General features: G+C 48.0%; 8 non-coding genes across 8 annotated transcripts; 1 reads left to right on the forward strand and 7 right to left on the reverse strand.

Moving 5' to 3' along the window:
- Positions 1-648: 648 nt before the first annotated feature.
- Positions 649-730, reverse strand: TRNAL-AAG (transfer RNA leucine (anticodon AAG)). Its single transcript has one exon. It is a non-coding gene; the product is annotated as a tRNA-Leu (tRNA).
- Positions 731-5,414: 4,684 nt separating this feature from the next.
- Positions 5,415-5,496, reverse strand: TRNAS-GCU (transfer RNA serine (anticodon GCU)). The gene has a single exon. It is a non-coding gene; the product is annotated as a tRNA-Ser (tRNA).
- Positions 5,497-6,251: 755 nt separating this feature from the next.
- TRNAL-AAG (transfer RNA leucine (anticodon AAG)) lies at positions 6,252-6,333 on the reverse strand. The gene has a single exon. It is a non-coding gene; the product is annotated as a tRNA-Leu (tRNA).
- Positions 6,334-7,998: 1,665 nt separating this feature from the next.
- TRNAS-GCU (transfer RNA serine (anticodon GCU)) lies at positions 7,999-8,080 on the reverse strand. Its single transcript has one exon. It is a non-coding gene; the product is annotated as a tRNA-Ser (tRNA).
- Positions 8,081-8,822: 742 nt separating this feature from the next.
- On the reverse strand, positions 8,823-8,904 carry TRNAL-AAG (transfer RNA leucine (anticodon AAG)). Its single transcript has one exon. It is a non-coding gene; the product is annotated as a tRNA-Leu (tRNA).
- Positions 8,905-11,057: 2,153 nt separating this feature from the next.
- TRNAS-GCU (transfer RNA serine (anticodon GCU)) lies at positions 11,058-11,139 on the reverse strand. The gene has a single exon. It is a non-coding gene; the product is annotated as a tRNA-Ser (tRNA).
- A 550-nt stretch (positions 11,140-11,689) lies between these two features.
- On the reverse strand, positions 11,690-11,771 carry TRNAS-GCU (transfer RNA serine (anticodon GCU)). Its single transcript has one exon. It is a non-coding gene; the product is annotated as a tRNA-Ser (tRNA).
- Positions 11,772-12,159: 388 nt separating this feature from the next.
- On the forward strand, positions 12,160-12,231 carry TRNAP-UGG (transfer RNA proline (anticodon UGG)). The gene has a single exon. It is a non-coding gene; the product is annotated as a tRNA-Pro (tRNA).
- Positions 12,232-13,306: the final 1,075 nt, after the last annotated feature.

The following is a 13,306-nucleotide window of genomic DNA, read 5'->3' on the forward strand; positions in this document are numbered from 1 at the left end:
TTAAATTCCTAAACAACCCCTTTAAGTTACTGATATTGAATACATTATGGCCCTTTGAATGAGGTCTTAGACTGCCTCTACCTAAACAGATTTGGTCCAGGAGATACAGATCGGATGTTGGAACTATTTCTAGGATCAAAACCTGACCTGGGGCCCGGACTCCCAGAATTATAGGTACCTCTGGAGTCCCTGCATCCTCACGACTCTACTGCCCCTGTACTGTAATTGTGCTTTTAGTGCCGGTACTAGAGCTGCAGGGAAGTGAGGGCTCCTGACCTCATAGGTCACTATAATGCTTTGAGTCCAGGTCACGGCTCAGGGTTTGGTTAAAAAAATACTCTCAGTATCTGGGTCAAAATCATTCATGTGAAGCTGACCTTACTTAGGGGAATATTGCATCAGCTGTGAGTATTTTTGTTTGCCTAGATCTATGAATCTTGTGTACTGATATCGCCACCTAGTGGAGGACTGATGTAATATCAAGAGAAATACTTTACACAAGGTGAATGCAGGTTGTAGATATCTGATCACTTCTATATCCAACAGAAATAAGGCTGTAATTATATACAGTGACTTGTGAACATGTTATATACACAGCCGTGTTCACATTGACTAGTCAAGTAAGGATTGGAGTGAAAAAAAAATTCTTGGCAGCGGTGGGATTTGAACCCACGCCCCCGAAGAGACTGGAGCCTTAATCCAGCGCCTTAGACCGCTCGGCCACGCTACCCTCTGAGAGACTTAATTTTAGCCTGCTCTGCCGGGGTTAAAGAGGACTCTATAAATCAATTGGGGACTTGTCTCAGACAAAGTAAAATGGCCGACGCGACATAATACAGTATTGTAAATTATTATAGTGGGGGGGGGGGGGTCCCAATCTTTTCAGACCTGGGGAACCCCAGCCAAATAATTTTTACTAAAATACAAAAAAAACTAAAGTTTTAATATGATATTTTATTGCAGTTTTTGAAATTATGGCGGAAACTCCATAAAAACTGAATGTGTTGTCCTGTTACAGTTTTGATGCAATTGTATCTGCACCATGTGAATACGCCCTTAAAGCTACATCACACTAGACTACCACCCGACACACACAAATATTCACTGTCACAGAGCAAAGGTATACGTCTTCCTCCGGATGGTCTTTTGAATCAACACGGACGCAAGAGGTCGGGAGACAACAGCAATTTATTGTAATCCACAAAGTTAGTAGCCGGCGGCGGTCACATCAACCGTAATAACAATAAGTCCACAGAAGTCACAATCCAATGATAGCTTTGGCTCCTTGGTCCTGTAACTAAATCCTGGCTCTCTGCAGAGCTGTGCACAGGCCGGCTAACACATACTAACTCCAGCTACAACTATATACTAAGGGTGCATTCACACTGAGTAAACGCTAGCTTATTCTGAACGTAAAACACGTTCAGAATAAGCGGCGTCTAAAGCAGCTCCATTCATTTCTATGGGAGCGGGGATACGAGCGCTCCCCATAGAAATGAATGGGCTGCTTCTTTCACTCCGTGCAGTCCCATTGAAGTGAATGGGGAGTGCCGGCGTATACGGCAAGCTCTGCTCATGCCGGAGCGTACACGCCGGCACTCCCCATTCACTTCAATGGGACTGCACGGAGTGAAAGAAGCAGCCCATTCATTTCTATGGGGAGCGCTCGTATCCCCGCTCCCATAGAAATGAATGGAGCTGCTTTAGACGCCGCTTATTCTGAACGTGTTTTACGTTCAGAATAAGCTAGCGTTTACTCAGTGTGAATGCACCCTAAGACTGTTACACCTATATCTGTGGGTGGGAAGGGCTGAGTCACAGATCCTTCCCCCCTCACCTATACCAAGGAGAGCAGACTCCCTGTCTCCTGTGGACAATGCACCATCCAACATCTTCTTGGAGACACTGAGCAGATTATCTCCACCCATTGTCCTCACTGGTCCTCACTAGTTAGAGGTATTTGCATACAATGTGCTAACACACTAGACCCTAATCAGCCAACTACACATTGATGTATATAACAGGTTAGAGAATACATTCCACATGAAATATATATTACACATTGCCTATAGTATGGACTCTAACCATCCCGTGACAACCCCTCCCCCTCTCAAAACATGTGCAGGACACAATTGGCCTACACAGGTAAATTGGGGAATGCACATCAGTCTCTATAGCTCATATGTCCTCCTGCCGGGATAACCCATCTGTGTTCTGGTGTTGGTTCCCTCGGCGGTACTGAATGGTAAAGTTGTAGGGTTGAAAGGCTGGCATCTGGCAGAAAATCCGGTGGATCCATGTTGGCGTCTCTCTGAGCTTGGCTTCGGGTCACTGCTCCCACAAAGTGGCACTGTAGATTTCCAACATCGTTGCCTAACAGAACATCGGCCGGCAGCCCGCTCATCACACCAATTGTGCATCGTTTTGGTCCATAACCATAGTCGAGTTCCACGGTAGCTTTAGGAATACGTTTCCGAGTACCTCCTGCCAACTTGATAGAAATGCCAGGGCCCTCCTCTAGGGCCTCGGGTCGAACCACTCGGGGGTCCGCTACCGTTAGGAAAGCTCCCGAGTCCCGGAATCCAACAACTGTTCGGCCATCCAGTAGGACCTCCTGCAAGTGCTTCCGCTGAAGGTTTGCGGGATGTGTGGCGGAAGGCTGAATCCCATAGACCCCTGGAGGTGGAACAGATGGGTCATTCATGGAGTCATCTGGAAATGGGGCCAAACTTTCTGTCCTAGGGGTGGTTCCCAGGTAGTGAATAGGCCGGGATGCCACGGTGGCCCGTGCCCCCATGTTAACAGGGCAACTAGCTTGCAAATGTCCAGGCCGCCCGCACCCAAAACATCTGCGCTCTAGCATTCTTCCAGTAGGTCGTTGTCTAGGGACAGGGTTGTTCATAGCTGGAGGCCGATGGGCTGGGGCAGGGGTAGAGGGGGAATTGTAATCCTGAGGCCGGGCACGAAAGGTGGGTGGCTGGATGAAGGGTGTCTGGCGGACTGTGGTAGTTTTCCGCTCCTCTGCAAACAACCTCTTCCACTGCGGCTTGATGGTCAGGCCCTCATCTGCAAGGGAAGCAGCTTGCTCCACTGTGGCTGGGTTCCGTTCCAGCACCCACTCACGAATCTCAGCGGGGCACTGGGAAAAGAACTGTTCCTTAAGTATGACTTGGAGGATCTTATCGACTGTGACAGCCTCCTCTCCTTCTAGCCAGCGCTTGCATGCTTGCTTCAACTTGTGGGCGAACATGTGGAAGGAGCTTCCCCCATTGTAAGACAAAGAGCGGAACTGAACTCGGTAGGACTCTGGAGTGACTGCATAATACTTCTGCACCGCTCTTTTAATGGCCTCATAGTCCCGCTGATCACTAGGGTCCATGGCTCTGAGAGCTTCCGCAGCCCCATCTCGTAGGTGCCCCACCAGATACCGGACCCAATCCTTCTCTGGGACTTCCATCAGGCGGCACTGGTGTTCGAAGTCCTGAAAATATCCATCAACATCCCCAGTCGCTTCATCAAAGGTCTTGAAGTGTTTATGGGAGACATATGGTGGTTCTCTCACTGTTGGGCTGGGGGTCGACGTTTGATTATAATTCCTCATAGTTATCTCAGCCATTCGCATTTCATGCGCCATTCTTTCCTTTTCATGCGCCATTCTCTGTTCCTCCTTCTCCGTTTCCTGAGCCCTCTGTAACGCTCTACTCCTTTGCTCTGCAGTTGCTCCTAGCCCCAGCACTGCCAATTCCTCCTCATACAAAACAACCCATCTGCTCTTTTGGGTCTGTACCTGCCACTCCCGTATCTCTACTGTCTCCTGGGGGCAGCCCTCCTCATGGTCGCTTTGCAGGGTCATCTCCTCCAGTGCCTCGATCAGTTGCTCTTTCGTTCTTCCCTGATAACTCAGGTTTAGTTCCCGGGCCCTTACTTGTAGACTTGCCATAGTCCAGTTCCTGTATTCTGAGGTTGTGGCTCCATTAATCGCTGGGCTGCTGTAGTCCATCTCGCTGTCCACTGTTGATCCCACCGCTGCCAACCAGTTGTCACAGAGCAAAGGTATACGTCTTCCTCCGGATGGTCTTTTGAATCAACAGGGACGCAAGAGGTCGGGAGACAACAGCAATTTATTGTAATCCACAAAGTTAGTAGCCGGCGGCGGTCACATCAACCGTAATAACAATAAGTCCACAGAAGTCACAATCCAATGATAGCTTTGGTTCCTTGGTCCTGTAACTAAATCCTGGCTCTCTACAGAGCTGTGCACAGGCCGGCTAACACATACTAACTGCTAGCTATATACTATATACTAAGACTGTTACACCTATATCTGTGGGTGGGGAGGGCTGAGTCACAGATCCTTCCCCCCTCACCTATACCAAGGAGAGCAGACTCCCTGTCTCCTGTGGACAATGCACCGTCCAACATCTTCTTGGAGACACTGATCAGATTATCTCCACCCATTGTCCTCACTGGTCCTCACTAGTTAGAGGTATTTGCATACAATGTGCTAACACACTAGACCCCAATCAGCCAACTACACATTGATGTATACAACAGGTTAGAGAATACATTCCACATGAAATATATATTACACATGGCCTATAGTATACACTCTAACCATCCCGTGACAACCACCTTAGTATTATTATTAGTATTATTAGTATTAGTATTATTATTATATTAGTATTCACCTTAATATTCACCAAGCTCCCTTAGTAGCCCCACATAGGTCTCTAGTGGCCAACCACGCAGTACATGCTCCCCAATGACTCCAAGACACTTAGTAATGTCCGCAGTGGCCCCCAGACCATTAATAGTGGTCTCCTGACAACTAGTAATGTCCCCTAGACAAGTGATAATATCCACCCAGTGACTTCTAGACAACTAATAGTGGCCCCCTGACAGCTAATAATGTTCCCACCAGTGGCCCCCTGACAAGTGATAATGTCCCCACCAGTGGCCCTTGACAAGTGATAATGTCCCCCAGTGGCCCCTGACAAGTGATATCACTGGGCCTCCACCTATTATTATATAATAATTACACTTGCAGGTCTATCTGAACTTGTTTGACCCCGAATGAATAAAGGTTCTGAGTCACCCAACACTAAACTCACTTCATGTCGTGGCTGGGAACACTGTAACCCTGCTCAGCAATGATGAACGACAGTGAGCACCATCCATACTATACAAGTGCACCCGGTACTCATCGGTATTACAGAAGCCCCAGGATGTGAGCGGTGATCTGGATTCATTACTCACCTCTCTGCTCCAGACAGGGAATGCTGACACTACACCATTCCTTAGAACAGAAAAGTATGGGGCAGAGCGGTGAGTAATGAATACAGCTTGTACATCGCTGTGTGGTGGGAACTGTGGGGCTATTGTACTGTGTAGGGGGTCACTTTATGAAAAAGTTTCGACGAGGATGGGATTCGAACCCACGCGTGCAGAGCACAATGGATTAGCAGTCCATCGCCTTAACCACTCGGCCACCTCGTCTACTTAGTGTGTGTTTAAACATTTATTTATTTATTTATTTTTATAAACATGGCTAGGTTGTAGACAAAAGGCTAGGAGTGCACAGAATGAGGCGATGAATCAATTAACTAGCCATCAGAAGAATCATACTCATCCCCTCCCTTCTCCATAGAGCTCTGGGTGTCAGGCTGAATACGGAGAGGAATATAATATAAACCAGCAGTCTGATTGAAGACCAACCAAATAGATCTGGTCTGGAAGATGGGGACTGGACGTTGGCACTATTTTCTAGATTGAACCCTGAGTCATGACTCAAAGCCACAGCATTAGAAGGTCCTATGATGTTAGGAGTCCCTGGAACCTCATGACTCCAGAGCTGCAGGGAAGTGAGGGCTCCTGACCTCATAGGTCACTATAATGCTTTGAGTCCAGGTCACAGCTCAGGGTTCGGTTCAAAAAATACTCTCAGTATCTGGGTCAAATCCATTCATGTGAAGCTGACCTTACTTAGGGGAATATTGCATCAGCTGTGAGTATTTTTGTTTGCCTAGATCTATGAATCTTGTGTACTGATATTGCCACCTAGTGGAAGACTGATGTAATATCAAGAGAAAAACTTTACACAAGTTGAATGCAGGTTGTAGATATCTGATCACTTCTATATCCAACAGAAATAATGCTATAATTATATACAGTGATTGGTGAACATGTTATATACACAGCCGTGTTCACATTGACTAGTCAAGTAAGGATTGGAGTGAAAAAAAAAAAATTCTTGGCAGCGGTGGGATTCGAACCCACGCCCCCGAAGAGACTGGAGCCTTAATCCAGCGCCTTAGACCGCTCGGCCACGCTACCACTGAGAGTCCAAAATTTTACCCTGCTCTGCCGGGGTTAAAGAGGACTCTATAAATCAATTGGGGACTTGTCTCAGACAAAGTAAAATGGCTGACACGACATGTATTACTATTAGAGATGAGCGAACACTGTTTGGATCAGCCGTTCCGAACAGCACGCTCCCATAGAAATGAATGGAAGCACCTGTGATGCCGGCCACCGGCAAAGTGTATGTGCCAGGTGCAGCGCCGCACCTCCCATGAGGCGACCTGAAGCGAGCGCTTCAGGCGGCGCTATGCCAGGGCCCCAGGGAGGGCGACATCTTTGCTTCCCTAAGCCAGTCCAGGACAAGCTGTCCTGGACTGGCTTAGCACCGAGCGGTGGATTGGGGAGGCCACTGAAGCAGCGCTGCTCCAGCAGCCTCCCCTCACGCTCAGGCAGAGAGCAGGTCATCTCCGTGCCTGCTCTCTGCCTGCGAACGATGCTAAGCCCCACCCCCTACGCTCGGCCACGCCCCCTCATCTCGGCCACACCCCCTCCTCCGGGGGGGGGGGGCGGCTTTCTGTAGTTCGCCTCGGGCAGCAAAAGGGGAAGGTTCACCTCTGGCCAGGTGCCACACACAAATATTCACCTTTTACCATGACTAAGCTCCCTTAGTAGCCCCACATAGGTCTCTAGTGGCCAACCATGCAGTACATGCTCCCCAATGGCTCCAAGACACCTAGTAATGTCCCCAGTGGCCCCCCAGACAATTAATAGTGGCCTCCTGACAACTAGTAATGTCCCCAGACAAGCGATAATATCCACCCAGTGAATCCTAGACAACTAATAGTGGCCCCCTGACAGCTAATAATGTTCCCCCCAGTGGCCCCCTGACAAGTGATAATGTCCCCAGTGGCCCCTGACAAGTGATAATGTCCCCCAGTGGTCCCTGACAAGTGATATCTCCCCAGTGGCCCCCTGACAAGTGATAATGTCCCTCAGTGGCCCCTGACAAGTGATAATGTACCCCAGTGGCACCTGACAAGTGATAATGTCCCTCAGTGGCCCCTGACAAGTGATAATGTACCCCAGTGGCACCTGACAAGTGATATCACCCCAGTGGCCCCTGACAACTAATAATGTCCCCACCAGTGGCCCCTGACAAGTGATAATGTCCCCCAGTGGCCCCTGACAAGTGATATCACCCCAGTAGCCCAACACTGTAATTGTGCTATATATATAAAAAAAAAAAAAATCAAACACACCTTCCCCATCGTTGGTCTCCGGAGCTCTGTGATTCTCCTAAGGAAGCCGATGTAGTTACAAGGAGGCAAGCGGCCATTTTCCCCACTGGTCTCCGCATTCCCAGAGTATAATAGGTGAAGGCCCAGGGGAGGTGTGAACAAAAAACCCCACTTATACTCACTTTCTTTCACCTCTTTTGGGCCTTCACGCAACATCTATTGATCTCCAGCCAGTCATTGGGCCTCAGTGGTAACAAAGACACTCCGAGCATCATGACGTCACTGAGAAGATCAAGAGGGAATGCTGACACTACACCATTCCCTAGACCGGAGAAAAAGCATGGAGCAAAGCGGTGAGTAATGAATACAAGCTTGTGGCTCACAACTTGGACATCACTGTGTGGGGGGCACTGAGAGGGTATTGCATCATGTATCATGGGGGCTACTTTATGAAAAAGCTCGACGAGGATGGGATTCGAACCCACGCGTGCAGAGCACAATGGATTAGCAGTCCATCGCCTTAACCACTCGGCCACCTCGTCTACTTATTGTGAACGTTGACTTTTTTTTTTTTTGAACACGGCTAGGTTGTAGACAAAAGGCTAGGAGTGCACAGAATGAGGCGATGAATCAATTATCTAGCCATCAGAAGAATCATACTCAACCATTCCCTTCTCCATAGAACTCTGGGTGTCAGGCTGAATACGGAGAGGAATATAATATAAACCAGCAGTCAGATTGAAGACCAACCAAATAGATCTGGTCTGGAAGATGGGGACTGGACGTTGGCACTATTTTCTAGATCAAACCCTGAGTCATGACTCAAAGTCACAGCATTAGAAGGTCCTATAATGTTAGGAGTCCCTGGAACCTCACGACTCTAGAGCTGCAGGGAAGTGAGGGCTCCTGACCTCATAGGTCACTATAATGCTTTGAGTCCAGGTCACGGCTCAGGGTTCGGTTCAAAAAATACTCTCAATATCCGGGTCAAATCCATTCATGTGAAGCTGACCTTACTTAGGGGAATATTGCATCAGCTGTGAGTATTTTTGTTTGCCTAGATCTATGAATCTTGTGTACTGATATTGCCACCTAGTGGAGGACTGATGTAATATCCAGAGAAATACTTTACACAAGGTGAATGCAGGTTGTAGATATCTGATCACTTCTATATCCAACAGAAATAATGCTATACTTATATACAGTGATTGGTGAACATGTTATATACACAGCCGTGTTCATAATGACTAGTCAAGTAAGGATTGGAATGGAAAAAAACATTCTTGGCAGCGGTGGGATTCGAACCCACGCCCCCGAAGAGACTGGAGCCTTAATCCAGCGCCTTAGACCGCTCGGCCACGCTACCCTCTGAGAGACTTAATTTTGGCCTTCTCTGCCGGGGTTAAAGAGGACTTTACAACTCAATTGGGGACTTGTCTCAAAGTAAAATGGCCGACGCGTCATATAGTATTGTAAATTATTATACTGTGTGTGTGTGGGAGAGGGTTTCCCAATCTTTTCAGACCCGGGGAACCATGCTAAATAATTTTTACCAAAAGACAAGAAAACTAAGATTTTGATGTGTTATTTTGGCGCAGTTTTTGAAATTATGGCTGAAACTCCATAAAAACTGTATGTGTTGTCCTGTTACAGTTTTGATGCAATTGTATCTGCACCATGTGAATACGCCCTTAAAGCTACATCACACTAGACTACCACCCGACACACACAAATATTCACCTTTTACCATCACCAAGCTCCCTTAGTTGCCCCACATTGTATCATGCTCTCTATTAACCCACCACACATACTCCCCAGTGGCCCCCTGACAACTAATAATGTCCCCCAGTGGCCCCTGACATGTAATATCTCCCCAGTGGCCCCTGACATGTAGTATCTCCCCAGTGGCCCCTGACATGTAGTATCTCCCCAGTGGCCCCTGACATGTAATATCTCCCCAGTGGCCCCTGACATGTAATATCTCCCCAGTGGCCCCTGACATGTAGTATCTCCCCAGTGGCCCCTGACATGTAATATCTCCCCAGTGGCCCCTGACATGTAATATCTCCCCAGTGGCCCCTGACATGTAGTATCTCCCCAGTGGCCCCTGACATGTAGTATCTCCCCAGTGGCCCCTGACATGTAATATCTCCCCAGTGGCCCCTGACATGTAGTATCTCCCCAGTGGCCTCTGACATGTAATATCTCCCCAGTGGCCCCTGACATGTAGTATCTCCCCAGTGGCCCCTGACATGTAGTATCTCCCCAGTGGCCCCTGACATGTAGTATCTCCCCAGTGGCCCCTGACATGTAATATCTCCCCAGTGGCCCCTGACATGTAATATCTCCCCAGTGGCCCCTGACATGTAGTATCTCCCCAGTGGCCCCTGACATGTAGTATCTCCCCAGTGGCCCCTGACATGTAGTATCTCCCCAGTGGCCCCTGACATGTAATATCTCCCCAGTGGCCCCTGACATGTAGTATCTCCCCAGTGGCCCCTGACATGTAGTATCTCCCCAGTGGCCCCTGACATGTAGTATCTCCCCAGTGGCCCCTGACATGTAATATCTCCCCAGTGGCCCCTGACATGTAATATCTCCCCAGTGGCCCCTGACATGTAATATCTCCCCAGTGGCCCCTGACATGTAGTATCTCCCCAGTGGCCCCTGACATGTAGTATCTCCCCAGTGGCCCCTGACATGTAATATCTCCCCAGTGGCCCCTGACATGTAGTATCTCCCCAGTGGCCCCTGACATGTAGTATCTCCCCAGTGGCCCCTGACATGTAATATCTCCCCAGTGGCCCCTGACATGTAATATCTCCCCAGTGGCCCCTGACATGTAGTATCTCCCCAGTGGCCCCACACTTCCCCATCGTTGGTCCCCAGAGTTCTGCGATTCTCCTTAGGAAGCCGATGTAGTTAAAAGGAGGCAAGTGGCCATTTCCCCTCCGGTCTCCACGGCCGCAGAGTATAATAGGTGGAGGCCCAGGGGAGGTGTAAAAATTAAAAAAAAAACATATATACTCTCCTTCCCTCATCTCTTTTGGGCCTTCAACAATCTCCTGCCTGGGGTCACTTCTGATGCCTGTTATTGGGTCTCCATATACACTGAGCATCGTGACGTCTCTGAGGACACCAAGAGAGAGCGCCGGACACCACGAGGAGGCCCAAAACAGGTAACAGAAGGTGAGTATAATTTTTTTATTTTTTACTCCTCCCCTGGGCCTTCATCTGTTATAATATAATAATTTCACTTTCAGTTCTATCTGAACAGGAGCTCCAGGATGTGAGCGGTGAGCTGGATTCATTACTCACCTCTCTGCTCCAGACAGAGAATGCCGACACTACACCAGACCCTAGAACAGAGAAGAAGCGTGGAACAGAGTGGTAAGTAATGAATACAACTCATTGGTCACACCTTGGACATCACTGTGTAGAGGGCAATGAATGGGCAATACACAGGGGGTATTGTACTGTGTAGGGTAGGCACTCAAAGAGCCACCCTATAAAAACATTCGACGAGGATGGGATTCGAACCCACGCGTGCAGAGCACAATGGATTAGCAGTCCATCGCCTTAACCACTCGGCCACCTCGTCCACTTGTTCTATGTTTTGACAGTGTTTCATTTTTTTATTTTTAAACATGGCTAGGTTGCAGTTAAGAGGCTAGGACTGCACAGAATGAGGTGATGAAGCCAGCAGAAGAAACATACTGAACCTCTCCCTTCTCCATAGAGCTGTGGGTGTGAGGCTAAAGGGAATATAGTGGGAGCAATAAGATGACAATAAGACGGAGCTACTAAAACCAAAGACCTACCAACTCTCTTAGAACCATTCAGGAGGGTGTCAGAAAAAGAGGGTGACCTTGCAGAGTCCCAAAAAGTGGACAAATCTCCTCTGCCTGGCCTGAGCTTTTGCTCATTTTACATGTAACACTATGTCATATCTTTAAAAAAAAAGGGGCAATATATTGTGTGTTGGACCCTATGGCCCCCAAATGATCTTCCTCTACAGAGCCCATTATAAACGAGTCCTGCCATGGTTATATTGTGGCGTGTACTGGGAGGAATAGTGCTGCACGCTGTGCTATAATCCCCATCAAATGTGATATAACAACACTCAGGGGGCCACTTTTATGAAAAAGATTCGACGAGGATGGGATTCGAACCCACGCGTGCAGAGCACAATGGATTAGCAGTCCATCGCCTTAACCACTCGGCCACCTCGTCTACTTGCTATAGACTAACCTGTCCGTTCATCCGAGGATCAGTGGAGAGCCTCAATTCAGGTCTCAGGTGTCGATGACCTTTGACCCACACCGTAACATGTCAGCCAATAAGTGAGTGACGGTTATAGCGTCCAGCCACCGATTGGCTAACACACTTGTATGCAGGCAGAAGTTCCGACACTGACACGACCCCCTGTGCTCCTAACCAGCCCGGGGCACCAGAAGGTCTACACCCAAGCTGTGAGTTTTTCCCCGCCATGGGAAAATCCAAACAGGTGATATGTAAGAGGAAAAGTTCATGGAGTGTAAAATATCTACGGAAAGAAACAAGGATTCAAAAACTATGTTCATACCGGCCTTCAGAGCTTGGGAAGAAAGGCTCAATAGCTGGCTCGTTGGTCTAGGGGTATGATTCTCGCTTTGGGTGCGAGAGGTCCCGGGTTCAAATCCCGGACGAGCCCCATTTTTTTCTTCTGGATGTACTTATATTTGCCATCTATATTAGACACAATATACATCATATAACAAACACCAGGCCTCTCAGGGCACCACATAAAAGTAAAAAAACTCCAAAAAGATTTGGCCACATCTGAATCCTCTGCTAAAAACAATGAAACTAGAGGACCTTGCAAGAGTCAAAACTGGAGATCAACGAAACAGTTCATTGAAGAGACAGGTTTATTACGAGTTTTCCAAAAAATTCACCCAAACCTGAGATTTCTGGGGTTCACCACCCATAAATCATTATTGTCCTCTGGGGTCAGACCCATAAGTATAATGGCACCCCCTGGTCATCAAAACCATGACACATTGCAAAAAGTTCCAATAGGATATGGTCTTATGGGAATCTCCGGCTAAAGACCAATGGGCCTAAAAATCAAGAAGATTCAAGCCTGGTCAATAGAGAACCGGTCTGTAATGAGCCAAGCTTGATATGAATTTTCCAAAAATTCAGGTTCAGTCAAACTCAAAATTTGGGAGGTTTGTCATCCCTGAGTTTACGTTGTGCTCTGGGGTCTCGTCAGATGTCAGAGAATAATAATCAGGGGCCCAGGGGAGGAGGGAGTCATGAGGTTCACCTGCACGTTTCGACTCAGACGGAACATGTTCAGAAGTTTGGATTATGTTCTGGGATCTCTTCAAACCTCAAATTGCAAAAAATAGAGGCCCAGGGGAGGTGCGAACAAAGTTAAAAACACTGATACTCACCTCTCCGGGGTGTCTAATCTTCTTTCTGGGGATCAGGTCTTCAATAGTGGCCTGTTCCAGCATCTTCTGGATGTCACGCGTTTCAGCAGACACTTTGATCCAGCTCAGAAATCTTGAGCTTGACCTCACAACATCGGTGCGTTGACCCAGCATTGACACATCCCATGTGACTGCTGATACCCACTCTCAGAGGTGACCCCAGGGTGCATGATGTCTTGTGTGTGCCCCTGATATCTGTGCAAGGTATGGAGACGTATATTGTGAGGAAAAGTCCTCAATGGGACAGAATAAAAAGTAGAAAAATCTAAAAGTAAAAACAAAAACACA

The sequence above is a fragment of the Leptodactylus fuscus genome, chromosome 5 (genome assembly GCF_031893055.1).
Source record: "Leptodactylus fuscus isolate aLepFus1 chromosome 5, aLepFus1.hap2, whole genome shotgun sequence".
In the NCBI taxonomy this organism is placed as follows: Eukaryota; Metazoa; Chordata; class Amphibia; order Anura; family Leptodactylidae; genus Leptodactylus; species Leptodactylus fuscus.